Consider the following 26,476-nt stretch of genomic DNA (forward strand, 5'->3'; position numbering starts at 1 on the left):
CATTTCTTTGTCCAGGGACCCATGAAGGGTCATAACACTCAATTCCTCATGCACATGTTTCTCATTTCATAAGTATTCATGAGTCCTCCTATAGCTTATTAAATATGTATATTTGACCACCCCATTTAGCATAAATTCCTATTTTCTTTGCCTCTCTCTTGAAGTGTCTGTTTCTAGACTTCACCTCTCCTACTCTTCAGTGCACATGTGTGTATGCATCCTGCCATCTCACCACTGTCAATGGGAGCACAACTCTCAGTCCCACCCCTACTAACATGCAGGCACCCCACCATGCCACCAGCACTGGCATGAATGCTGGCAACACTGTCTCTGCCAGCAAACTACCCCTGCTATGCCACCACTGCAATCATGTGCAAGAATGCTTCCACCCCACTCCCATTGGTGCCCCACCAAAGCCAATGCACATGCACCCCAACATGCCACTGTTGAGGACCAACCAAAATATTCAGGACCTGAACTACACACTTGACCAAATGGAACTAACAGATATCTACAGAACTCTCCACCAAAAAATAACAGTATACATTCTGTGCCATTGTGACTGCTGAGACACACAAGTGAGCATGGGTTCTGCTGTCACTGCCAAGATGAAGTGCTTTGGCCAACACCATCCACTGAAGTGCTGTGGTCAGCAGACTGAGAACTCCTCAGGCCCTCCATCACAACAAGTTCCCAAGCACCAGGGGCCAGAAAACAGAGCTGGGGACCTGTTACCAGCCCCAGAGTTAGAGTACACAGCCCAGGAGTGCTGAGGTGTGCTTTGGTCCCCTAACATGTTCCAGAAGCAAAACCAGTCAACTTAACCCACTTTATACCACAATCAAACCTCCAAGGGCATCAAAGAAGAAAAAGGCCAAAAAAAAAAAAAAGCCATCCAAAGGATAGCACCTTAAAAAATAAAAGGAATATCAGCACATAGAGATGAGAAAGAACCAGTGCAAGAACTCTGGCAACTCAAAAAGCCAGACAGGGCATGGTGGCTCATGCCTGTAATCCCAACACTTTGGGAGGCTGAGGCAGGTAGATCACCAGGTCAGGAGATCGAGACCATCCTCGCCAACATGGTGAAAGCCCATCTCTACTAAAATACAAAAAAATTAGCTGGGCATGGTGGTGCGTGCCTGTAGTCCCAGCTACTCAGGAGACTGAGGCAGGGGAATTGCTTGGACCAGGGAGGCGGAGGTTGCAGTGAGCCAAGATTATGCCACTGCACTCCAGCCTGGCAACAGAGCAAGACCCCGTCTCAAAAAAAAAAAAAAAAAAAAAAGACCGAGTGTCTTCCTACCTCCAAATGACAGCATTAGTGTCTTAGCAATGGTTTTTAACCAAGCTAAAATGGCTGGAATGTCAGATGTAGAATTCACAATATGGATAGGAATGAAGAACATTGAGATTCAGGGAAAAGCCATAACCCAATCCAAAGAATCTAAGGAATACAATAAAATGATACAAGAACTGAAAGAAGAAATGGCCATTTTAATAAGGAACCAAACTGATATGATAATGCTGAAAAACTTACTGCAATAATTTCACAATAGAATTGCAAGTATTAATAGGCAAAGTGACCAAGCTTAGGAATGGATCTCAGAGCTGGAAGACTGGTTCTCTGAATTAACTCAATCCAATAAAAAGAAAGAAAAAAAATGAAGAAAACCCCAGAGAAATATGGGATCAAGTAATGAGAAAAAATTTATGACCCATTGACATTCCTGAAAGAGAGGGAGAGAAAGCAAGCAACTTGGAAAACATATGTGAGGATGTTGTCCATGAAAATTTCCCAAACCTCACTAGAGAGGCCAACATTAAAATTCAGGTAAGGCAGAGAGCCCTTGTGAGATACTATAAAAGATGACATCCCCAAGACACATAATCTTCAGATTTCCCAAGGTCAAAATAAAAGAAAAAACCGTTAATGGCAACCAGAAGGAAGGGGCAGATCACCTACAAAGGTAACCCCATCAGGCTAACTGCAGACTTTTCAGCAGAAACTCTCTGAGCCAGAAGAGAGAAATAATAGTGGGAGGCTTTGCCATTCCACTGACCTTATTAAACAGATCACTGATATAGAAAACTAATCAAAATATTCAGGACCTGAACTAGACACTTGACCAAATGGACCTAACAGATATCTATAGAACTCTCCACTAAAAAACAAGAGTATACGTTCTTCTCATCTGTACATGGCATGTACTCTAAAATCAGCCGTAAAACAATTCTCAGTAAATAAAAAAAATACTGACATCATACCAAGTGCACTATCAGATCACACAGCAAAATAAAAATGGAAATCAACACTAAGTTCACTGAAGACCATACAATTACATGGAAATTTTACAATGTGCTCCTGAATGACTTCTGGATAAACAATAAAATTAGGCCAGAAAACAAGAAATTCTTCGAAACTAGTGAAAACAAAGACACAACATAGCCGAATGTCTGTGACACAGCTAAAGCAGTGTTGAAAGGAATGTTCATAGCACAAAATGCCCACTTCAAAAAGTTAGAAAGAATTTAAATGAACAACCTAACATCAAACACAGAGAAACTAGAAAAACATGAGAAAATGAACCCCAAAGCTATTAAAGGACAAGAAGTAACCAAAATCAGAACTGACTGACTACAATTGAGATGTGAAAAACCATACAAAAAATCAATGAGTCTAGAAGTTGGTTTTTTGAAAGTATAAATAAGATTGATAGACTGCTATCTAGATTAATTAAAAAGAGAAGTTCCAAATAAACACAATCAGAAATGACAAATGCTTCTAGACTTGATAAACAACTTCAGCAAAGTTTCAGGATACAAAATCGATATACAAAAATCACTAGCATCCCTATATAAAAAGAACATACAAGCTGAGAGCCAAATAAGGAACACCATCCCCTTCACAATATGTACAAAAAAAAAAACATACCTAGAAATACAGCTAACCAGGGAGGTGAAAGCTCTCTATAATGAGGATTACAAAACACTGCTGAAAGAGATCAGAGATTATACAAACAAATGAAAAAGTATTATGCAGCCATAAAAAATGATGAGTTCATGTCCTTTGTAGGGACATGGATGAAGCTGGAAACCATCATTCTCAGCAAACTATCGCAAGAACAGAAAACCAAACACTGCATGTTCTCACTCATAGGTGGGAATTGAACAATGAGAACACATGAACACAGGAAGGGGAACATCACACACCGGGGCCTGTTGTGGGGTTGGGGTGGGGGGAGGGATAGCATTAGGAGATATACCTAATGTTAAATGACAAGTTAATGGGTGCAGCACACCAACATGGCACATGTATACATATGTAACAAACCTGCACGTTGTGCACATGTACCCTAAAACTTAGAGTATAATAAAAAAAAAAAGAAAAAAAAAAGAAAAATATTTCATGTTCATGGATAGGAAGAGTGAATATCATTAAAATGGCCATAGTGCCCACAGGAATTTACAGATTCAATGCAATTCCTATCAGATACCAATGAGATTCTTCACAGAATTTGAAAAAAAAAACTTTTAAAATTCCTATGAAACCTAAAATGAGTCTGAGTAGCCAAAGCAATTCTCAACAAAAAGGACAAAGCTGGAGGCGTCATATTACCCAACTTCAAACTCTGTTACAAGGCTACAGTAATGAAAACAGCATGGTACTGGTACAAAAACAAACACACAGACCAATGGAAGAAAAAGGGAGCCAAGAAATAAAGTCCCACACCTATAAACATCTAATCTTCAACAAAGTTCACAAAACCAAGCAACGGGGAAATGAGTCCATATTCAATAAATGTTGCTCAGATAACTGGCTAACCATATTCAGAAGACTGAAACTGGACCCTTTCCTTAGGCCATATGCAAAAATCAATTCAAAATAGATTAAATACTTATATGCAAAAACTATAAAAACCCTGGAAGATACATAGACCCTGGTAAAGATTTCATAACGAAGATGCTAAAAGTCTTTGCAACAAAAACAAAAATTGACAAATGTGACCTAATTAAACTAAAGCGATTCAGCACAGCAAATGAAATTATCAAGAGCACACTGACAACCTACAGAATAGAAGAAAATAATCATAAACTGTGCATCCAACAAAGGCCAAATATCCAGAATCTCTAAAGAACTTAACAAGCAAAACAAAATAACCTTATTAGAAAGAGCAAAGGAAATGAACCGATGCTTCTCAAAAGAAGACATACATGCAGCCAACAAGCATATGAAAAATCACCCACATCACTTACAATTATAGAAATCAAATCTAAACCACAATGAGATATACCCTCTCACACTCAGAATAGCTATTATTAAAAAGTCAAAAGATAACAGATGCTGGTAATGTTGAAGAAAAAAGAGAACACTTTTATACACTGCTGGTGGGAATGAAAATTCATTTAGCCATTGTGTCAAGCAGTTTGGTTATTTCTCAAAGAACAAAAAACAGAACTATCATTTGACCCAGCAATCCCATTACTGGGTATATATGCAAAGAAATATAAATCATTCTACCATAAAGATATATGCAAACATATGTTCATCACAGCACTATTCAGTAATAACGAAGACATAGAATAGACCTAAATGCCCATCAGCAGTAGACTGTTAAAGAAAATGTGGTACATACACCCCATGAAATACTACACAGCCATAAAAAGAATGAGATCATGGTGTTTGCAGCAACACGAATGAAGCTGAAGGCCATTATCCTAAGCAAATTAATACAGGAAGAGAAAATCATGTTGCAGGAAGTCAGGGACCCCGAACGGAGGGACTGGCTGGAGCCATGGCAGAGGAACATAAATTGTGAAGATTTCATGGACATTTATCAGTTCCCAAAATTAATACTTTTATAATTTATTATGCCTGTCTGTACTGCAATCTCTGAACATAAATTATGAAGATTTCATGTACATTTATGAGTTCCTGAATGATACTCACAATTTCTTATGCCTGTCTTTACTTTAATCTCATAATCCTGTTATCTTCGTAAGCTGAGAATGTACATCACCTCAGGACCCTGTGATGACTGCATTAACTGTACAAATTGATTGTAAAACGTGTGTTTGAACAAAATGAAATCTGATTGTAAAACATGTGTGTTTGAATAATATGAAATCAGTGCACCTTAAAAAAGAACAGAATAACAGTGATTTTAGGGAACAAGGGAAGAAAACCATAAGGTCTGACTGCCTGTGGGGTCTGGCAAAAAGAGCCATATTTTTCTTCTTGCAGAGAGCCTATAAATGGACGTACAAGTAGGAGAGATATCACTAAATTCTTCTCCTAGCAAGGAGTATTAAATATTAAGACCCTAGAAAAAAAATTGCATTCCTTGGGGGAGGTCTATAAACGGCTGTTCTGGGAGTGTCTTATGCAGTTGAGATAAGGACTGAAATACGCCCTGGTCTCCTGCAGTACCCTCAGGCTTACTAGGATTGGGAAATTCCAGCCTGGTAAAATTTGGTCAGACTGGTTCTCTGCTCTCGAACCTATTTTCTGTTAAGATGTTTATCCAGACAATACATGCACAGCTGAACATAGACCCTCATCAGTAATTCTAATTTTGCCCTTTGCCTTGTGATCTTTGCTTTGCCCTTTGCCTTGTGATCTTTATTGGCCTTAGAAGCATGTGATCTTTGTGACCTACTCCCTGTTCGTACACCCCTTCCCCTTTTGAAATCCTTAAAAAAACTTGCTGGTTTTGCAGCTCAGGTGGGACATCACAGACCTACCAATATGTGATGTCATCCCCGGCAGCCCAGCTGTAAAATTCCTCTCTTTGTACTCTTTCTCTTTATTTCTCAGACCAGCTGACACTTAGGGAAAATAGAAAGAACCTATGTTGAAATATTGGGGGATGGTTCCCCCAAAAAAACCAAATACCACATATTCTCATGTATAAGTGGGAGTTAAGCATTGAGTACATATGGACACAGAAAAGGGAACTGACACCAGGGCCTACGTAACAGGGGAGTGTGGAAGGAGAGTATGGATTGAAAAACTACCTCTCAGGTATTATGCTGATTACTTGGGTGAGAAAAGTATCTGTATACCAAACCCCCACAACACACAATTTGCCTATATAACAAATCTGCACTTGTTATATATTTGCCTATATAACAAACCTGGACTGAACCTAAAAGAAAAGTTAAAAAGTAAATAAATCATTATTTTAAAGAGTTTTTTTTCTTCTTTTTATTATTGTGAGTGGAAATGATGAGGTAGTGGGAAGAGGTAAGAATTTTAAGAGCTGTAAATAAGGTAAGATGAGATCCATATAATTTTGTGGCCATTACATAAGTGAGGCAAAGCATGATGAAGCTTACATTTTTCCAGTTGGGAACCTGATAAAACCATTGCTTAGATATGGAATATGGAATAAAAATAGTGGCCACAAAAATGGTTATAATAATTTTTATGTATGTGTAATAATTGGTAGTCATTTAGGATTTATAGGTATAGGCCTTTAAGGTGAAATTAATTCTGGAGATTTCTGTTTGAAAGAGGATAGAGGTTATGATTTTACCACAGGAATAGATGAAAATATTTCACATTCAGTGAGTAATTTAACAGAAAGCAAGAGTTCCACGAATTTTGAGGTAAATTACAGGACAGTTGTGAAAACTATGATTTAGCCTTGGTTTTTGTTTGTTTTTTCAGTTAGCAATACTTCTTGCTGAGTTGTATTTCACAGTCAATGCAATGATGGCTCCAAATTTGAGCCCTCAAAATTGTGGAATCTAAGGAATCCCCTGAAAAATTATTTACATGGTACCTGGACTGCAGTCAGCCCTCCATATTCATACTTCTGGATCTCAGGCTACAAAATGGGTACTTTAATAGAGAAATTAGCACACATGTGACAGGTTTCTCTTTTGCAGCCCTGATAGGTAATTCAGGGCAGAAATGACAATATAAATGCAAAATCTTGAGTAGGATTCTCTGCACCTTTGTGAGCTAATAGAGAGCAATCTGCCTAAGATTGTAATGTTGGCAGGGAATAGATTTGATTCTGAGCCCACCTGAAGTAAGAAGAGCCTTTGTTAAATGGCTTAACACCTTGTTATATAAAGAGAACACAGGCCCTATCTTTACAGAAAATGTATCCAAGCAATCCTTGTTCTTGTGCGAGTGAACGCTAATGCTTCATTCTTAAAATTTCACCTATGGAAAGAGTATCATGTAAGCTCTTTTCATTCCCCAAAGTGGCTGCTATGGAAACAAGTCCTGATGCATGACAGAGGAGGAAAGCTATCAGTCCTGTGGTTAAAGAGGGGACATTTCCACTAGATTTCCAATTGCATATGGAATCAAGAAAGAAGCAACTGGGAATTACTTCACACAGCAAATCTAAGGAAGAGACTGTTAATTTGGCTTTGCCAGTTACTCCTTCTCAAGGCCCATAATTAAATGTGAGTTTCTGGGCACTGATGCAAAAGCCAGATTTGCTCTGAGCCTGCAGGGCTTATAAATTGGTTGCTTTTGCAAACTGTTATTGTTCCTTTAGGTCAAGAGGGGAAGAATTATTGTCTTTGTTCAGTTGAATTAAATGCTCCCCTTGTGGTTTGGAAGAAGAAATTTTCCTCCCTCACCCTCTAAGATTACATACAAAGGGAGAATTGTTTTTGGGCAAGTTAGACTTGATGAAAAAATATACAGTTCTACTGGATTATAGCACTGTGTGTTGCCTTAGAGTCACATGACTCCAGTTTTGCCTTCTATATGAAGCCCAAGGCTTTCATCTTTTTCTGATACAGTGGGCTCTTCAGCTTTAAGCACTGACTTTTGTGTGCTAGTATACAATGCCTGTACACTCCCACAAAAAGCTCAAGATGTCCTTACACGTATTTGTTGTAGGTGTCCTTCAGCCGATTTCAGTGCCTAGAATCTAGATGCTTTGCACCTAGTTTCACCTTTGCTCACAGATGCTAGTGCCTTTTAGAATCCCAAGAGGCCAAAGTAAAACTGAAAAGCCTAGGAGGACCTGGTGTGGCAAAATCTCATCATGATCCATGCAACAGTGGAGGCAATGTTACGCTCTGCCTCAGGTTACACTTCTATGCAAATTAAAAATAAAATTCATAGGAAGCAATTATATTAGAGTTGGTATTTAATCCAGCATTCTTCTGAATTATCTTACGTATAAACTTAGTTCATCTTAATATGAGAATTATATAATAAATTTGAGGAAATCTAACAGATTTGTTCAAAATATGCTTGCTGAATAAATAAATTAATAGTATATGCTAGCACAGTATATGCATGTGTGTTGCATGTGTGTGTATGTGTATATAATGGCTAATTTTTAATATTACCTATACTAATGCCTCTAAAAGTTAAATCTTGATATACACTAGAGCAAGATTGTCCAACCCACAGCCCATTGACCACATGCAGCCCAGGATAGCTTTGAATGTGGCCCAAAACAAATTCATAAATTTCCTGAAAACATTATGAGATTTTGTTGTGATTTTTTTGTTTTCAGCTCATCAGCTATTGTTAGTGTTATTGTTAGTGTTAGTGTATTTTATTTGTGGTCCAAGACAATTCTTCTTCCAATGTGGCCCAGGGAAGCCAAAAGGTTGGATACCCTTGCATTAGAGTAAATACTTTGCATTCATAAATGAAATACAAAAAAGAGTAGTATAATAATTCAACAAAATATTTCTGCCTTTAATACTTATGAGACATATTTAACCTAAATTTAAGCATTTTATTGGGCAAGTCACCATTTCCCTTTAAAAATTTGTATATTCCAAAAAAATTAGCCAGGCACGGGGGCACGTACCTGTAATCCCAGCTACTCAGGAGGCTGAGGCAGGAGAATCACTTGAACTCAGGAGGCAAAGGTTGCAGTGAGCTGAGATGGTGCCACTGCACTCCAGCTGAGTGACAGAGCGAGACTCCGTCTCAAAAAAAATATATATGTATATTCATAATTACAAAATCTCATTCCCCTTTAAAACCATTTTGGCCACCCTGAGAAACCTGAGATAGTTTTGCAACACTAGTTGGTCATATCCTCTGGTTGTTGGCTCCTGAATAAACCTGCATTTCCTCTCATCAACACTTCTCTTTCGAGTTTGGCTTTTGAGCAGCAAGCAGCTGAACCTGGGTTAAGCTACAATTTTTGGTGCCCAACATGGGATTGTAAACTTCAAGTGGTCTAGCTTGCCTGGTATCCAACAGATGGAGCAACTGGGAACAGCAGCGTTCACACTACCAAGCAAAGCATCAATCACTTTGAATGCAAGCTACTTGTTGCTAGCTGACCCCATAGCTGGGATTCTAGAGACACCCCAGCTGCCAAAATTGCTTTGGCTTGGGGGATCTCCCTTCTTTCCTCTTCCCAGCATCAGCTGCCTGCAACACTTCACTGGTGTTAGGAAAAGTGGTGTGTCTGGGGAAGCTGACATGCTCCAGGACTCAGTAGGTCACTCTGGTGGGTAGAGTTAACAACTCCTTTTACCTCATATTTGGGTTTTTCCTTGGAATAAGCCACTTTGTGTATTGACTGAAGTACCCTATTGGAGAGGGGAATAGCTATTGGATTTTTCTTTTTTTTTAGATGAAGTCTCCCTCGGTCGCCCAAGCTGGAGTGCAGTGGCATGATCTCGGCTCACTGCAAGCTCCGCCTCCCGGGCTTGTGCCATTCTCCTGCCTCACCCTCCCGAGTAGCTGGGACTACAGGCACCTGCCACCATGCCCAGCTAATTTTTTTTTTTTTTTTTTGTATTTTTAGTAGAGACAGGGTTTTACTATGTTAGCCAGGACAGTCTCCATCTCCTGGCCTTGCGATCCGCCCACCTCGGTTTCCCAAAGTACTGGGATTACAGGCATAAGCCACTGTGCCCGGCCAGCTATTAGATTTTTACCCAATTTGAGAACCAGTTCATTTGCATTTGTCTTCCAGTTGTCTTTGTGGGCTCTGGGGTTACATCTTTAAAAAAATGGGAAAGTTAAAAGACATGCCAGGTTTTCTGGGACTCTAGATGGTTATATACTATGGCCCATTTTTGCACATTTTAAACTGATCAGCAAATTACAGCAAGAAAAATTCAGAGCTCAAATGGTTAACTTGCAATTATAGAGTTAAGTAAAGTCTTCTAAAGCTCTCTATCTATTTTTCTCTTTATTTTTCTGCCTACTTTGAATCTACTGTGAGAGGAAATAGCTTTGTAAGCTATTGGTGTTGGGATAAAACTCACTGTTTATGCTGACACCAATTCAAGGTTACTTGGAGATTTTGTTTTTCTTATACAGTTAAGTCAGTTCTAGCTAAAACATAAACACTGCAAACTCATTTGAAACTGAAGGGAAAAGGGGGTGGTGGTAAAAGAGGCTTTTCTAAATTACTAAACTTCCCTGAAATGTGCTTGACCCAAAATTTTGGTCCACAACCTTCACTGGATTACCAATCAGACAAAGTTTAGCCATGTGGACAGGTCTCAATTTTGTCAGAAATAATTTGGATCCAGCTATATCTTTTATAGGCTGGTGACTTTGTGATGCTGTCTTATGATTAGAGTTCCAAGGTAAAAGATACAGGATCTTTGATTTTGTGTGTATATGTGTTCATATGTGTATGTACATGTATTATGTTAAAGTCATGTCCAGCATGTTGCCAAATTGGCTTATAAGTAAATGATTACTCACAAATTAAGTAAATCCAAATGCTTTTCAAGTTCACATAAATTTAGTAATCTTTGGTAAATAAAAATAATTTAAAAATTATTAGTAAAACAAAACTAGAAATGCCTTTGGAATTGTAAGCATACATTTTTTATGTGGGCTTACAGATTATTTTATATTTTGCCTCTGCTAGAAATTTTAAGGTGTCAGGGGTTGGCACAACCACAAAAGTTATAAGACTACAAACCCAACCAAAAAAAGAATAATCTTTGTTTATGTGAATTTTTTGACAAATAAGACTAATTTAAGATTGCTAATTCAATAAAAACACCTGAATTTTCTGAGTTATCAGCAAGATGCTCATGTGTTTCACTTTAAGGTTCTTTCTTAGGTGAATACTTGGTATTCCAAAGGTACACTAAATGGTTAACAAGAAAATAACTTGAAATGATGACTAGCTTTGTCTAATATCTCAGTTTTCAGAAATAATTTGGATAAAATGTTAATAAAGAATTTCTGGGTAAAGTGGCTCACACCTGTAATGCCAACACTTTGGGAGGCCAAGGTAGAAGTATTGCTTGAGCTCAGGGGTTCAAAAGCAGCCCTGGCAACATAGTGAGACCCCTATCTCTAAACAAATTTTCTTAAAATTTAAAAAATATTTTTAGCTGAGCATGTTGGCTCACAACTGTGTTCCCAGATATTCAGGAAATTTAGGTGGAAGAATCACTTGAGTCTGGGAGGCTGAAGCTACAGTGAGCCATGAGCATGCCACTTCACTCCAGCCTGGGCAATAGAACAAAACCCTGTCTCAAAAATAAATAAATAAATAAGTACATGTAAATGGGATACATGCTCAATTATAAATTTTGTAATTTAAAATCTTAAAATTATTTTGAATTGAATAGTAGATGCTTGTTGGATGTCTGGGTAATTTTCAATTAAGAAAGGGTTATCATATGGAAAACATGTTACTAAAAATTGTGGAGTGGTTTCATCTATAAAATGTTAACATCTGAGAGGCAGGTAACAATTTGCTGCTTCCTAAAATTTAAGTCTACTAAGAACAAGAATTCTAGTTAATACATAATTCTGTAAGTTGTGTTTTTATTAAGAAAAGAGGTAATTATGTAATTTGTAGATTATTTAAAAGTTATGAAAGAAGGTAGGAAGAAACAAGTAGGAGGAATAATGCAAAGATACTTAAGGATATGAAGATGTATTTTTGTAGGGAAAATTATAAAGAAAAAAGAATAATTTTGTATGGAAAGGGATCTTGTATGCTAAATTTTTATCCTAAAGTACAATGACTGGTTTTGTAAAAGAGAGGGAAGTATGGGAAAAACACAAAGTCCAAACATGTCATAAATGGTCTCTGTAAGTCATGATAAGGTTTGTGAAATGGAATTTATGAAAGGAATTGTATATGTAAGTTCGTTATAATTATAAAGGAAAGTATTTATTTACTCTTAATAAAATTATAAGAGGTTTTTATTTTTAATTTTATGACCTGTCTCCTTTTGAAAACTCCTTAGATTTATATCTCGGAAGTTCAACTTTTGGCCAGGTGCTCATGCCTATAATCCCAGCACTTTGTGCCTCATACCTATAATCCCAGCACTTTGGGAGGCTGAGAGAAGAGATTTGGTTGAAGCCAGGAGCTCAAGAATAGCCTAGGCAACATAGTGAGATTCTACCTTCATAAAAACTTAAAAAAATTAAAATTATCAGGACATGATGGCATGTGCCTATAGGCCTAGGTACTTAGGAGACTGAGGTAGGAAGATTGCTTGAGCCCAGCAGGTCAAGGCTGCATTGAGAGCCACAACTGCTGCACTGCATTCTGGCCTGGACAACAGAGTGAGACCTTGTCTCTAAACAAACAAACAAACAAAAAATCACAAAAGAATTTTCAGCTTTTGCTGTGTATCACTATTTTCATTGTTTCTCTCCCTTTTAAAAGGCCTGAGATGATCACTCTCTCTCAACTTTTATCTTAGCTCTTGTAACTCTTTTTCTCTGTTTCTAATTGTTGTTGTGGCCTGATGCTAAAATGCTTCATCTTGAATGTCTAAAAAGTAATGTTTTCCAAAAATCTAACTTGATTTTGTCCTCTTTGCTTTTCTTCATATTTCTGAATCATTTCATGTAACTGGGAAACTTCTCATGCAATTACAAGGAGTCATATATTCTCCTGCTATACTCATACCTTGAACACACTCCCTGTGTATGGTTAATGTCAAATACCTTTATTATCAAGTCTGACTTCTAGGTTATCTAAATGGGCTTCCCATAAGGAGAAGCAGTCACACTGCAGGTTTTTCTTTGCTTTTTTCATAATCAAGTTAAGAAACAAGAGTTTACATTTTATCAAGATAATTACTATGCTGTCTTTATTAGGTTTCTGATTACTTAGAAAAACTTTAAAAAGGTTAAGGCTTTTATATTGATGTAAGTTTTTCTGTATTGCTTGTAAAGTCTTTTGATTATCACTCTTGCCTAAATGAGTAACTATTATTCTATGTTGATAAAATGTTGCAAGCCTTTTAACACCTTTGAAAAACGTCCTCAAAATCAAAACTCTAAACTAAGTCTCTGAACTAGACTTATTACTGGGGACTTATCAAAGCTATACAAATTAAATTACTGTGAGGTTGAAGAATCCTTTTCACAACTTCCAGTTAGATCATAAACTCCAGTATCACCACCTCCACTCCCCTTGAAAAGGTCCTTTATCATGTGCTATTAACTAATCCTGTGCTGTTAATTTATAGGGCTTTGATTCAGAGTACAAAGATCTTATCTAAAGATGGCACCAACTCCTGCCAGTATCAGACACCAAACTTTAGTTAACCACAGGCTTATCTTCAGACCTGAGAAAACATAACAATCAAAGTAACTACCTCGTGAGACATATGAACAGTCCTGCATTAAAAAATACTGAGATTCATTTAGTAATTTTCATTCAATCTGAGTCCTAGATTCTAGATAATTTGAATGTTTAGCTATCTGTGAGCTTCCTTTTCCTATCATTGTCAAAATCAGACAGGGGTTTTGACCTTTTTTTTTGAAATGTTGCTAATTCTTTATGTTTGGTTTTACAGAGCTAAGAAAACCTTTTTTTATCTCTCTTTTTGAGCTATTTAGGACTTACAGAAATTGGGTAAAACAATAAAGATTACATTTCTCTCTCATCTAATATCTCCAGATTTTGAAAACTGTTCAATCCCACTGGGCCCATCTATTTTGCTTTGCCAACACACTGCTGCTAAAGCTATACAGTATCAACCACCTTCCCTCTAAGCCCAGGGACTATCGTAAAAGAGGTGGGCATATGAGATTGTTAAGTGCCAGTTTTTAGGGATGAAATTAGCTCAGAACTTCCAAATCAAAGACAAGTACACAAGTGCCCATACAGCTGATGAGTCAACACACAGAACTTATAGACAAGTCAATCCTGTAACCATTCTTTTTGGCTTTGGGTTTTTGACTCTTATGTTACTTAAAAGGGTTCTATTGGTTAATGGCCCTCTGGCCACTTCCATTCCCATATGGCCTAGAATGTTTAATTGGCTGTAAGTCTTTTGACTCTAAGCCGCTTGGCCATAGGGGTCCCACCAAGTGACATAATGGATCTGAGGCAGGTAGCCACACCATCCTGGCAATGACATTAAACTAAATAAACTTTGGCAATTGATGTTGCCTCTGGCATGTCTTGACGAAAAAGGAAGAATGTAAACTATAAAAATAAAACCCTAACATCCCACCAACTGAATGGACACTTTCTTTGGCCAAGGCAAGACAATGCAAGTGTGTCCTTTGGCCTCTCCAAAAGTGTCTTAACAATTTAGTTCCCAACACTTATGGGACAGGAGGTAAAATTTGCATCATTATACTTTCTATTTTATGGTTTAGACACATCAACTGATCAGAGTTAATGTTAAAATAGAGATTATAAAACTGACAGAACAGATTCTTTTAGAAATAAGACACAAATTATGAACAAGTCTAAAGCCATGCCAGGCAAGGATTAAGTCTCCACCACAAGGTAATCAGGGTCATATGTTGCATGCATGTTTGTTCAATATGCATGTGTCAGAATCACCTCCATGAATATAGATCCTCCTGTAACTAGTTAAATACATATTTTTAGCCAACCCATCCTTGTATCTCCACAGGAGCCCCAGGTGCAACTGACAGTGGGATACAAACTTCTATTTTTTTAACATTTTAAATTTTATTTTCTTTCTTTTATGTGTGTGTGTGTGTGTGTGTGTGTGTGTGTGTGTGTGTTAGAGTCTTGCTTTGTTGCCCAGGCTGGAGTGCAGTGGCACAATCTTGGTTCATTGCAACCTCCGCCTCCTGCTTTCAAGTGATTCTCAAGCCTCAGTCTCCCAAATAGCTGAGATTACAGGCATCTGTTACCATGCTAGGCTATTTTTGTTGTTGTTGTTGTATTTTCAGTAGAGACAGTGTTTCACTATGTTGGCCAGACAGGATTTCATGTTGCCCAGGCTGGTCTCAAAATCCCGATCTCAAGTGATCCACCTGCCTCAGCTTCCCAAGGTGTTGGGATTACAGGTGTGAGTTACCACACCCAGCTGGTACAAACATCTGACTTTCTTCTACGGGGGCCACAGATTCTATAGTTAACACTCATCTATCCCCTGATTCAAAGACTATGATGATTACAATAATGTCAGGGGAAACTGTGACTCACTCTTTTCTACAACCTTTAGATGGGCATCTTGGTGACAACAATTGATGAAAAGATTAACCATAATCTTTTAAAAAAGAGCAAATATGTTGAGGAACTAATTTAACTTGAGATAAGTCATTGCTGGTTGCCCGGTTGTGGATTAGAGTGGCTCCCCAATGTAGGCTAAAGTTGAGTCCCCTTGAAATATGATATGGTAGGCCAAGTCCAGGTTTCTGCCCCAGTGGAAAAACCAACTGATGCTTTAAGAGATATAGCAATTGCCACATATGTTAACACTCTAGGTACTATGCTTACTACATGTCATGAGTTTGCTTCTAGCAGGACCACTCATCCCACAGACATGTCCCTACGTCCTTTTTGATTGGGAGATAGGGTCCTTCTAAAGATTTGGAAAGTATAAGGTCCTGAACACCAACTTGCTGCCAGGTCAAATAGTTTCATTTCCACAGTTGCCCGACATTGACCATGTTCAGCAGGAAGCGCCCAGATGAGAGACGATGTCCCATTGTCCCTAACCTTACAAGACTGTGGAATGAGCCTTTGACAGTGGGGAATTGTAACAATGAATCAGCAAAAGAGCTAACATAATTAACTCCATTTTTGTTTAAGGGGCCTTTACCCTTTCCTGTGCATAGGCTAGGATAATTTTAGAGCACTAAGAGAAAACACAAAAACAATAATCATGCAGTTTTTGAAACTAACTCTGGGGTTAAAAGGGAAATATGTAAACAACTAGCTATGTTTTGTTAAAGATTTATAGGAACATTGTGACCTGACCAAGGATGAAGAAGTTCCAAACCTCTTCTGATCCTCACTGGTACCCAAATGCCTGTGGCCATTGGTCACCTCTTGTTCACAATCCCTTTCTCTTCCTCCTGCCTTTAACATAATAAGAGCCTGAAATTTTTACTGACCTAAGACAGTTCTTTAGAACATCAGTTCACCATTTTCAGGGTTTGCTGGCTCTCCGAAATAAAGTTGCTCTTCTTCCTCAAACTCCTGTTTGAGCAAGGAAAGCAACTTTATTTCGGAGAGCCAGCAAACCCTGAAAATGTTTGTTGTGTGGTGAGCAGGACAGGTTTGGACTTGGTTACAATATTATCACAGAGTGAGAGAACACCTTAATTGTGATGCCCTGATTATATAAAAGGCTTAAACAGAAATATAAAAAACCTCAAGTTTATCCTAAAAATGACATTAGCCAATATCAAAAACGCAAGGAAAAATATGTATAGTCAACAAGAAGGTAAACTTTTTAAAAATGAGAAAGGTGTTAGGAAAAAGACTTGCTAAAATATTTCAGCTTCTTTCTTTGAATTTTATTTAATTATTCTGTTTATAGCAGCTCTGTTAAAAAATATGGGTAGAGCTTTAATGAACATTACCATGAAGTGTTGGTACTTGCTATCTTTATGCATTCCCAGCAAATTTTCTCTTTTAACACAAAGCAGGTTTTTAATCCCATAAACTATGAGGAGGAGCATCATCATATTTCATTCAACCTGCTGATTATACAAACCCTCAGCTAAGTCAAACAAGTCACTCCTTTGCTGCAGAGTCTCCAATTATTTCTCATTTAGCTTATAAGGAAAGGCAATCCTCATGGTGCCTGTAGATCTCCATATTTTCAGGCCTGGAAATCTCTGTAGACATTTTCCCTTTGGGCATAAAGAAACTTTGGGGCATAAAAGTAATATTATCTATCTTGATTGAATACTGGTTACTTGAGTGGTTACATGCATTACAATTTAGAAAAAAATTCAAAATGCATTAATCTTTATACCTTAAATAGGTGCATTTTATTATATCAGTTATAGCTTGATAAAGTTGAATATAGAAAATAGAGAAGAGGGAGGAGAAGGAAGATCAAGTGCAATCCATCAAGCACAGATAAAATTCATTTGGCCTTTCTGATGAAAAGGGAAGCTCCCATTTTTATTCAGAGATTCTTGAATAAAGAGGAAGGAGGTATATATCAACGAATGGCATCATGGTAATTTGGAAGATTAAAGAATTATAAAGAGTACTATAAAAGCCATACAGTTATAAAGTATTCAAATATGTTGTATATTTACTATGACTTCTTTCAGAGCTTTTATGTTATGTGATAGCAATGAAACTAATTCTATAAGTCTATGTTCTGCTCCTTTCCCCTAAATTTTAGGATTTTTATTTCATTTGCAATGAATGAAGAAGCACAGCTCTGAAAGACTGAATTCCCAGCACTGGGTGTCAGCTCTACCAAATGCAGTACAGATTGCAATCTGACCACAGAATCTCGCCACAAAGAATGCCTGGGTCTCCTCTGATTATAGCTACTGGCTATAAGTTCTAACTAGGGTTTAATGCAAATTTTCCCTGTAGTCTGCTTGGGGAGTTGGACTCATTCTTGAATTTTTCTCAAAAAGTTATCGCCAAAAATGTGAGTTCTCACTGCAGTGAAAGAGGAAATCCAGCTATGAGCATTTATAATACAGGAGAAAGAATGCAGAGAAAACACATTCTTTTCTTGCTACTCAGTTGCCAGAGCAGTACATCTATAATATTTTCAGTTGTGATGCTATGTCCCATTGAATTCAACCACACATTGGAAAAATCAGTTTACCCTAGAATCTAGTTATTGTTGTGGTACAGTTTAATTTTTGTCAAATAATTCTTTCTAAAATTTCTAATGTAAGTCTTTAATTTTCAAGATATTTTGCTTAGAAGATGATATGGTTTGGCTGTGTCCCCACCCAAATCTCACCTTGAATTCCCACGTGTTTTAGGGGGCAGGTCTTTCCTGTGCTGTTCTTGTGAAAGTGAATAAGTCTCATGAGATCTGAAGGCTTTGAAAAACAGGAATCTCCCTGTACAAGCTCTCTCTTTGCCTGCTGCCATCCGTGTAAGACGTGACTTTCTCCTTCTTGTCTTCTGCCATAATTGTGAGTCCTCCCCAGCCAGGTGGAACTGTAAGTCCAGTTCAACCTCTTTCTTTTGTAAATTGCCCAGTCTTGGATATGTCTTTATCAGCAGTGTGAAAACAGAGTAATACAGAAGTAATTTCTATGACATTATATAAGAACTAAAGTTTTATTTTTCCAAAAATGTTGAATGTTGATGCTGTATTCTGGTGATGTTTGTTTTACCAGAAAAATACATCATATTCAGGATATGAACTAAACAAAAATTAGTGGCTACTGCTCAACTGACTTAAATATGAGATCTTGTCTAATTATCTCTGATTGCTTCCTTTGGTTTCTAGTGATTAATTATGCCTAATTATTCCTTGATTTTTGGAAAATCACATTTAGTTTCCTCTGCAAAGAAAAGAATAGGTAAATCAAGTCCTCTAGAAAAAAAGCATAAAAATATAGTTTTGAAATTCTAAAACTCATAAAGGTAAATAAAAATCCCATTTGTTTTTATTTGAATATTTTGCTAGAAAGTACAATGGAAGGAAAGAAGTCTTTTTTCTAAGACAGCAGTATTTTAGTCAATTGTGTATCAACAGACTTCTGTATAACTGGGAGCCACATCTTGGAAATGCTCTTTGCAATGGCAGTGACATCTAAGGAGAGTCCACTCTGATATGGACACTATACTAGGAGGAGACAAGAGTACAGTAGGAAAAAATTAGTCTGTGCGGTGAAGGAGTCCTACATTGTCCCTCAGTAGATTTCTATAAAATTTCACTTAATTAGTAGCAAGTAACAGAGTTGGAATGAGGACCTAGATCTTTCATTTTAATCTAATACTCTTTCTTCCACTATTTTAGTTAGAGTCATATGGGCAAGCCCACAATTAGTACATAAGGATATTTTTAATGGGTAAGATTACAGAGAACCATTAATTCCAGCCATTAAATTAATCAATTCAGCAAAGCTCTGATTCCCCCTTCCCTTAATTGTTAAATAAGTAGTTCTCCATTCAGTTGTTAAAGGATTATTTCTTGATAACAAGGAAATAATAAACTTCTTAAGACACCCTGGTATGAATAGCTGAAATTGATTGATAGTAATCTCAGTAAATTGTTTCATTCTAATTTTTGGTATATCTATACTGCTTTGAATAACTCTTCTACCTACAGCCCATTAATAAATATTTGCCTAGTCAAATTTTAGTTTGTGCTATACTCCTAGAAGGACATGGGGTGTATGGAAGCGAAACTAACTGGACATATAAGGCATTCAATAATGTCTTTTTGCTTCCGATTCTAGCTGAATAACATAGGTAAATCTCTTAAATTCTCAGAACTTCGATTTATTTATATGTAAAGTGAGGAGTTGTACCATATTGGTAGTTATTAACATGTACTGTACTTATGAATCAGTCTGAAAATCTTGCTAAACTGCATATTCTGAGCTTTTATTAATTTTTTTTTGTTTTCTCGGAAACGCTGATTCTGTAGGTCTTGGTTGGAGTCCAGGTATCTGCAAATTAAATAAGCACTTGAAGTGATAGTATCTGAGTGTCTGTAGGCAAATGTTAGGAGAACTGAATCAGATATTCTTTGAAAGATTTTCATGGTTCTAAAATGTTCTGATTTAAAATCCACAAAGAAAAAAAGCATTGAAAATGAATCAGCAAACTAGATGTAATTAAAGCTTCTTGCAATTCCATTAGTAAACTTTTTAGAATGAATTACACTTTAAGTATGTCTTCATTTTTTCTTTTACATTGGCATGAAAGCAGTGAACCCTGAAATGTTTCAGTCCTTGAGTTCCCAAAGTTATGTAAAAGCTTGATAATCTTAATTAACCCACATTATCTCTTATCATATAATAATAGTGCTTTCTAGAAGATGACTATCAGATGGTGAAGTCAGTTCATTAGGTTTATATCAGCTGGTCATTACTTCAAGTTTTTAAGCTATAGAAGTCTGAACTACCACCAAAAGAGCAACTATCATTTTTTGCTCACATAAAGAAGTAAAAATCTTCAAAATAGTCTCAGGTTTTCTATAAATATTGTTCTCTCATATTCTAGGAAACCACCTAAAGTATATTCCAATTGATAAACTAAAATCACTTGGAGTTTGCTAATTTTGAAGATGACAAAGGTCCAGGAGCTTTCACACAGCTCCTTAGTGGTTTCAGTGTGGCCTGACTAGTGGCTGGACTGTGCCACAACAACTTATTTTAAAGATTATTGTGATACTATTGGTAAATAAATGATTGGAAAACATAGATACCTATCTGCATGTAAAATAATAGTCTCCCACCACTTTCTCTTTTTCACTTTTCACATTCCGATATTATCCCTGTTTTGCTACTTATCATCACGTTGTAAAATAAGTTTATATTAGATTTTACCTGAAGATAGTAAAGATAGTAAGGATGCTAAGGGTTTTCTTAGGATACTTAGAAAATATAGTAATTCTGTCATCTCTCTAATTATAATAAGATTATTGACTAATAATCTGGAAGTATGGCCTCGGTACACTCACCTGAGCAATGAGAGACTGGGTAGGCCTGATATTCTTTATTATAGAAACACACTGTTTAGAATAAACAGTTACATAATCAAACTGCTGTGTTAATTTCTTGGTTTCGTCACTTGATTGCTTTGTATACTGGGCAAGTTATTTCAGTCATCTTTGATTCAGTTTCTTCATCAACATAAAAACCATGATCACTATTGTACATACTTCATGAACTTCTGCAGATATTAAATTACTTAGTATACATAATTATACCAGTTATGTCATTTTTTAAATTGTTGCTAATACTGTTAATCCATTCAAATATTAAATGAAAGCATAGTTTGTAGTTCTGTAAGTTTCAATACTTCACTATATAATTTGAGTACAATGCATTATTCGTAAGCTGAATATAGGGTTTTGGATATCTTCTGAAGGGTAGGTTACAATTAAATTGCTAATTATAGAGGGTTGCTAAAGGTATTTGTACCCTGTGAAGTATTCTATTATCAGTTCTATCCTGGTTATTCAATGTCAGCCACAATGCCTCTAAAAAATTTGAAGTCAGCCTTTATTTTAAAAGTGCCTTAAACATTTCACTGAAATAATTTAATGTATTGGTTTAATGGAACTCTCATGATACAGTAGAATAAATGGGCTGTTAAGAATATTGAAAGAATTAAGAAGCAGTGAATTTAAAGCGCCCTCTTCAACTTTTCTTAGATGTTATAAGTGTAACCATTAATATACAGTTTCCTACTAAAGTACACCATACTCGAAAGATCTTTTCTCTTTTTTTATGATTTAGAAATGGTAGTTACAATATGTTGAAAGTATAAGCCTTGGTTTTTTATACATGAAAGCACTATCAAATCATAATGAAGGCAATTTTTCCTATAGTCTTAATTTAGCTATTTAATATAAAATCAAAAAAATGGCATACATAACTATCTAGAAGTGTCAATAAATAATTAGAGGGGACATTCAGTCTTTCCAGTAAATAATTATTAAGTATAGATTAGGTTGCTTTGGGAGAATATAACATCTTAGAACTTTACTTCATGATAATAATCACCACTTATTAAATATATACTGTATGTGACACTACATACTAAACCCCTTTCATTTAATCTTACTTAATATCTCAATAACCAGTGCTGAATTGTCTTACAAAGTTGGTATCAGCACCATCCCCTCTGAATTCTCCCTGATTCAAGGAAAAATAGGAACTGAGTTCTAGTGAATTCACTTCCACTTATGGTTTTGACATAGAGAGAAATGAGAAATTCTGTCTGATACATAAGATGCAGGAGACAAAGAGAGACCATTATGCTCCAGAGACAGTTGCTCCTGGACAGCTACAAGGTTCAAAGTAACTCAGATGAGCTATTTGAGAAGAACCTGCATCATTGCTGCAAGCTGAGATTATCTGGATGAGCTTCGCAGAGATCTTGAATTTTCTATGGCCGTGGACTGAGCTCTTCATAGCCATATACTTCTGTTGTGTTGACAGTGGTTTCAGATCTTCCATTTGTTTTTTAAGCACAACATTTAAACCCTTTCTATTGACAACAGATAAGGTGGTGTCTATTTTCCTGACTGAACCTTGATTGACTCAATCCTGATAAAGTAGGTATCATTATTCCCTTTTAAAAATCAGGTTACGTTCAAAGAAGTTAGGTAACATATTTGAAAATCACATGGCTAATACATGGATCCACTAAGATGTGTTCCAAATTCAAAGATGATTTTGCTCGATGAAGAACATATCAGTCACTAAGTTCTGAGGCTGGTTCTGAAAGTGGTATTTCTTATAGTAAATTAATCTATGTTGTATCTACACAAAGAGAAAGAAAATGGTATGTATCATCACAAAATGTAGGATATCGATCTGGGTGGTGGGAAAAGTTATAAGAAAAGTTATAGGGAAAGACGCAAACCTTCTTTGAAGGCTGGGAGGTTTTGCAAAGATTTGGGAGAGAATAAAAGCTGAAGGAGGCTAATTCTTTTACCTTGAGGCTGAGGGCAAGAAGTAGGTAACAAGGGAGTGTAAAGGAGTTTATCTAGATAAATTTGTTTACTTATGTTGTCCGGAAACTGACCTTTGATCATCCCTGTGCAAGACTGCTCCCTGGAAGGGGGGACGGCAATGTTAATTATCCACAGGTTGTGTTGGCTCCAAGCCTTTGTCATTAAATCTGTACTGAATAAATACAAGTGGCTCTGGCTTATGGAGACTGCTTTCTTCGGCCCCTAGTGCCGGCAGTCCCCTAGCCTGCTCTTTCACTGGATACCTGTGTCTGAATACTGCTTTCATTTGTCGCTCGGTCAGGGTCTGTGGAATGGACCCGGCAACTAAATACAGTAATATAAATCTAATTTAATGTACATTTATTTTCTATCTAAAATAGGGGCAGCTTAATAATGAGAGAACTTCATTATGCAAGTTTATAAGGTTTTTTTTTTGTCCAAGTTTCCATAGGTGTACGCAACCTTAAAAGTCTGATGTGCCTTTAGAGTCTATTGGTATTAATACATGAAGACCATTTCCTCATGCAGCAAGCCACCCTGGGACCTGAGACGTGATAACTGAAAACTTTACACAGAAGATAAAGACCAATGGCTTAGTTTTTTGAGGAAGGTAACACAGAAGGAATAAGAACATTAAGAGCCAAAAAGAAAAATAATTTAATGAAAGTAGGCAAGTGAAACTAAACCGACTACTCTCAATTTACATGTTTTGAGACAACTGACTCTTCTAAGGTTGAAGTCAATTGTCTTGTCTCCTTGGAAACAAGGTGTCTCCTGCATAAAGCCCTCTCCCCGCTCAGGCTAAATTCAATAACCCTTGCTCTAGCTCCATTATCACCATATGTATGTATTTATCAGAAAGACTTCAAACTTTCTTGCCATTTAAAATGGTGGACAGAGGCAATATCTTTAGTTTTGGAATGTTGAGAATCTTTAACAAGGTATGGAGAATTGTAGATGCTTAGTAAGCAGTCATAATAATAACATGGGTCATTTGTGTATCTCTTTGGTGAAAACATACTCAACTATTTTGCCCATTTTTAAATTTTTTCTTCTCTATTGAATGGTGAAAATTTTTGTATATTCTGGATACAACTTATTTACCAGATATATGATTGGAAAATATTTTCTCCTAGTTTTTCATTCATATTTTCATTTTCATAATGATGTCATTCGAGATGCAGAAGTTTCAAATTTTGGTATAGTGCAGTTTATCAATTTTTTTCCTGTAAGAATTATTATTTTGGTATTACATATAAGAATTATTTGCCTTATCCAAGGTCAAAAAATTTATTTCTCTCTTTTTTCCAGATGCTTTTGTTTGTTTGTTTTTATGGTTATAGCTCTTATATTTAGGTCTTTGATCCACTTTTAATAAATTTTCTATATAATGTTAGGTAGAGGTGCAAGGTTCCCTTTTTTCTAATTAAAAAATATTTCAATGGGGATATATAATTTTTCCAGCAGCATTTGTGAAATGACTATTCTTTTTCTATTGAATTGTCTTTGCACTTTCATCAAAAGTCAGTTGACCATAAATATAAAGTTGATTTCTGGACTTTTAATTCTGTTCATAATCTATACTCTTCTCTTAGTGTCAATGCCAAATGGCATTGATTACTATGGATTTATTATTCTTACTTCTTCTTCTCATTTTATATATCATGAGTATCATTTCAGGTCAATGTTCATGCTTTTGAATAATTTAAGGAATCTTCCTCATACTTTGTAATAATAAACATAATTAATGAATGATACTTTTCAACTGGTCCCTTATGGATTCATAAAGATTGCCTCCTACGTTGTATTATAAAAGCTTTGTTTGGCTATTCACATGTAATCTATACATTATTTGGAATGAATTTTTGCAGTATAAATTGGAGGTACAATAATTTTCATATCAGTACTTAAATGCCTCTGCATTAATTACTTGAAAAGACTGTAGGTTACTCACTGTTCTGTAGTGCAATCTATGCCATAAATCTATTTTTTTAGACCTTCTTAAAGATTTTCATTAAATTTTTATACTTTTATTTTTTCTACTCAAGTACACCTTTTGTCAAATTTATTACTATGTACTTGATATTTTTCATATACTGTAAATTATATCTTTTTCTTTGTAGTGTGTTTCTGAATGTTGTACTAGAAACCAGAAGGTTTGCTCAACTTTCCAATTAATTCTGAAAAATTAATGTTTAGAGTCTGTTGAATTTTTAAACACACACACAAAATCCTATTGTCTGTAAACATTTAGAGATTTTCTATTTGCAATATTTATACTTTTAATTTATTTTAGTTCTTTACAGCATTTTCCAATATTGAATAGAAGTAGTAATTTTGAGTCTTTCTTTTGTCCCTATTTGTACAGATAAAATATTTTAATGTTTCACTTTCAGTATGATGATTCTAAAATTTTTTGTTTTGTTTTGTTATGTTTTTGCTTCTCTGTTTATTGTTGAAAAAAATCTTTGTTTAATTAAGTAAGCTCCACTCTATTCGTATAGTAACATAAATTTTATAAGATAATTTTTTCTAAAACTACTGAGATACTCAAATGATTTTTCTTCTTTAGCTTGTTAATGGGATGCAACATGTTGATTGGCTTTTTTAGGATTGACCTTGGTAATGTTGAATTCTCTTTCTATATTGGTTCGTTGTGCTTACTCATATTTTATTTAGAATTTTGTATCTAGTATCTTTTAGTTTATCTGTAATTTTCTTTGCCTGTACTGATGTTCTCAGTTTTAATATCAAAGTTATAATTACCATTTAAATTGATTTAAGGGGTGTTTCCTCATTCCAGTCTCTGGAATAATTTATTTAAGATTTGAAATATGGTTTCTTCAAATATTTGGTAAGTTTTCCCAATGAAAACATTAAGTCACAAAATTTTCACAATGGTAAAATATAAAATTACTAATTTCTTTTCTATATTAAATATATAATTACATAAGTTTTCTATATTGCTTGTTTTATATATGTTGTGAAAAGCTTTGTCAATTTTATTTAGTTTTTCATTTTAGCTGAAATAAATTCGTTCACAATATCTTATTGTCTTATTTTCTGCTGGGCCTAAAGTGAATCAATAAAATTTTCTTATTCATTCCTGATATCAGTGATAAGATTTCTCTTTCTCTTTTTCTTTTTCTCTGTCTCATTAGTCTTGCCAGAGTTTTATCAATTTTACTGGTCTTTTCAAAAAATTAATATTTTACTTTGTTGATCCTCTCTTTTGTATTTTTATTTTGCTTTTTATTTATTTATGCTTTATTCTTTATTATTTGTATATTTTTACTTACTTTGGATCCTTTTATTTTTATTTTCTTTGTATTGAACTTTGCCTAACTTCTTGGGGTGGATATTTGACTCATTAATCTTCAATGTTTCTTCTTTTGTAATATACTCACTTAACAAAGTTCTTCAAGAAATTGTTTTTCTGTATCTTACAAACAATGTATGGATTGTTTTCACTGTCATTTACTTCAAATATTTATTTTTTTGCAGCTTCTTTGAAATGTGTATTATTTAGAATTGTATTTTTTAGATTTTAATTATTTGGAGATTTCTTAGTTTTATTTTTTATTCATTTTTAATTCAGTTGTACTGCAATTAGAGAGTATATTCTGTATGATTTCAGTGCTTAACCATATGTTAAGGTTTGGTTTATAGATCTGCAATT

The 26,476-nt window shown here is 35.6% G+C and overlaps 1 long non-coding RNA gene across 2 annotated transcripts in view; it reads left to right on the plus strand.

The window, feature by feature from the left end:
- LOC107966702 (uncharacterized) overlaps positions 1 to 25,500 on the plus strand; it is a 108,504-nt gene extending 83,004 nt beyond the window's left edge. Inside the window, exon 6 of one of the 2 annotated variants that reach the window (XR_010146909.1) lies at positions 18,134 to 20,874. This is a non-coding gene — a long non-coding RNA (uncharacterized LOC107966702). Of the gene's footprint in view, positions 1 to 18,133; positions 20,875 to 23,239 lie in introns of those variants that run through there. The other variant, XR_010146911.1, reaches the window with a different exon arrangement.
- Positions 25,501 to 26,476: the final 976 nt, after the last annotated feature.

This window comes from Pan troglodytes, chromosome 8 (assembly GCF_028858775.2).
Source record: "Pan troglodytes isolate AG18354 chromosome 8, NHGRI_mPanTro3-v2.0_pri, whole genome shotgun sequence".
Lineage (NCBI taxonomy): Eukaryota > Metazoa > Chordata > Mammalia > Primates > Hominidae > Pan > Pan troglodytes.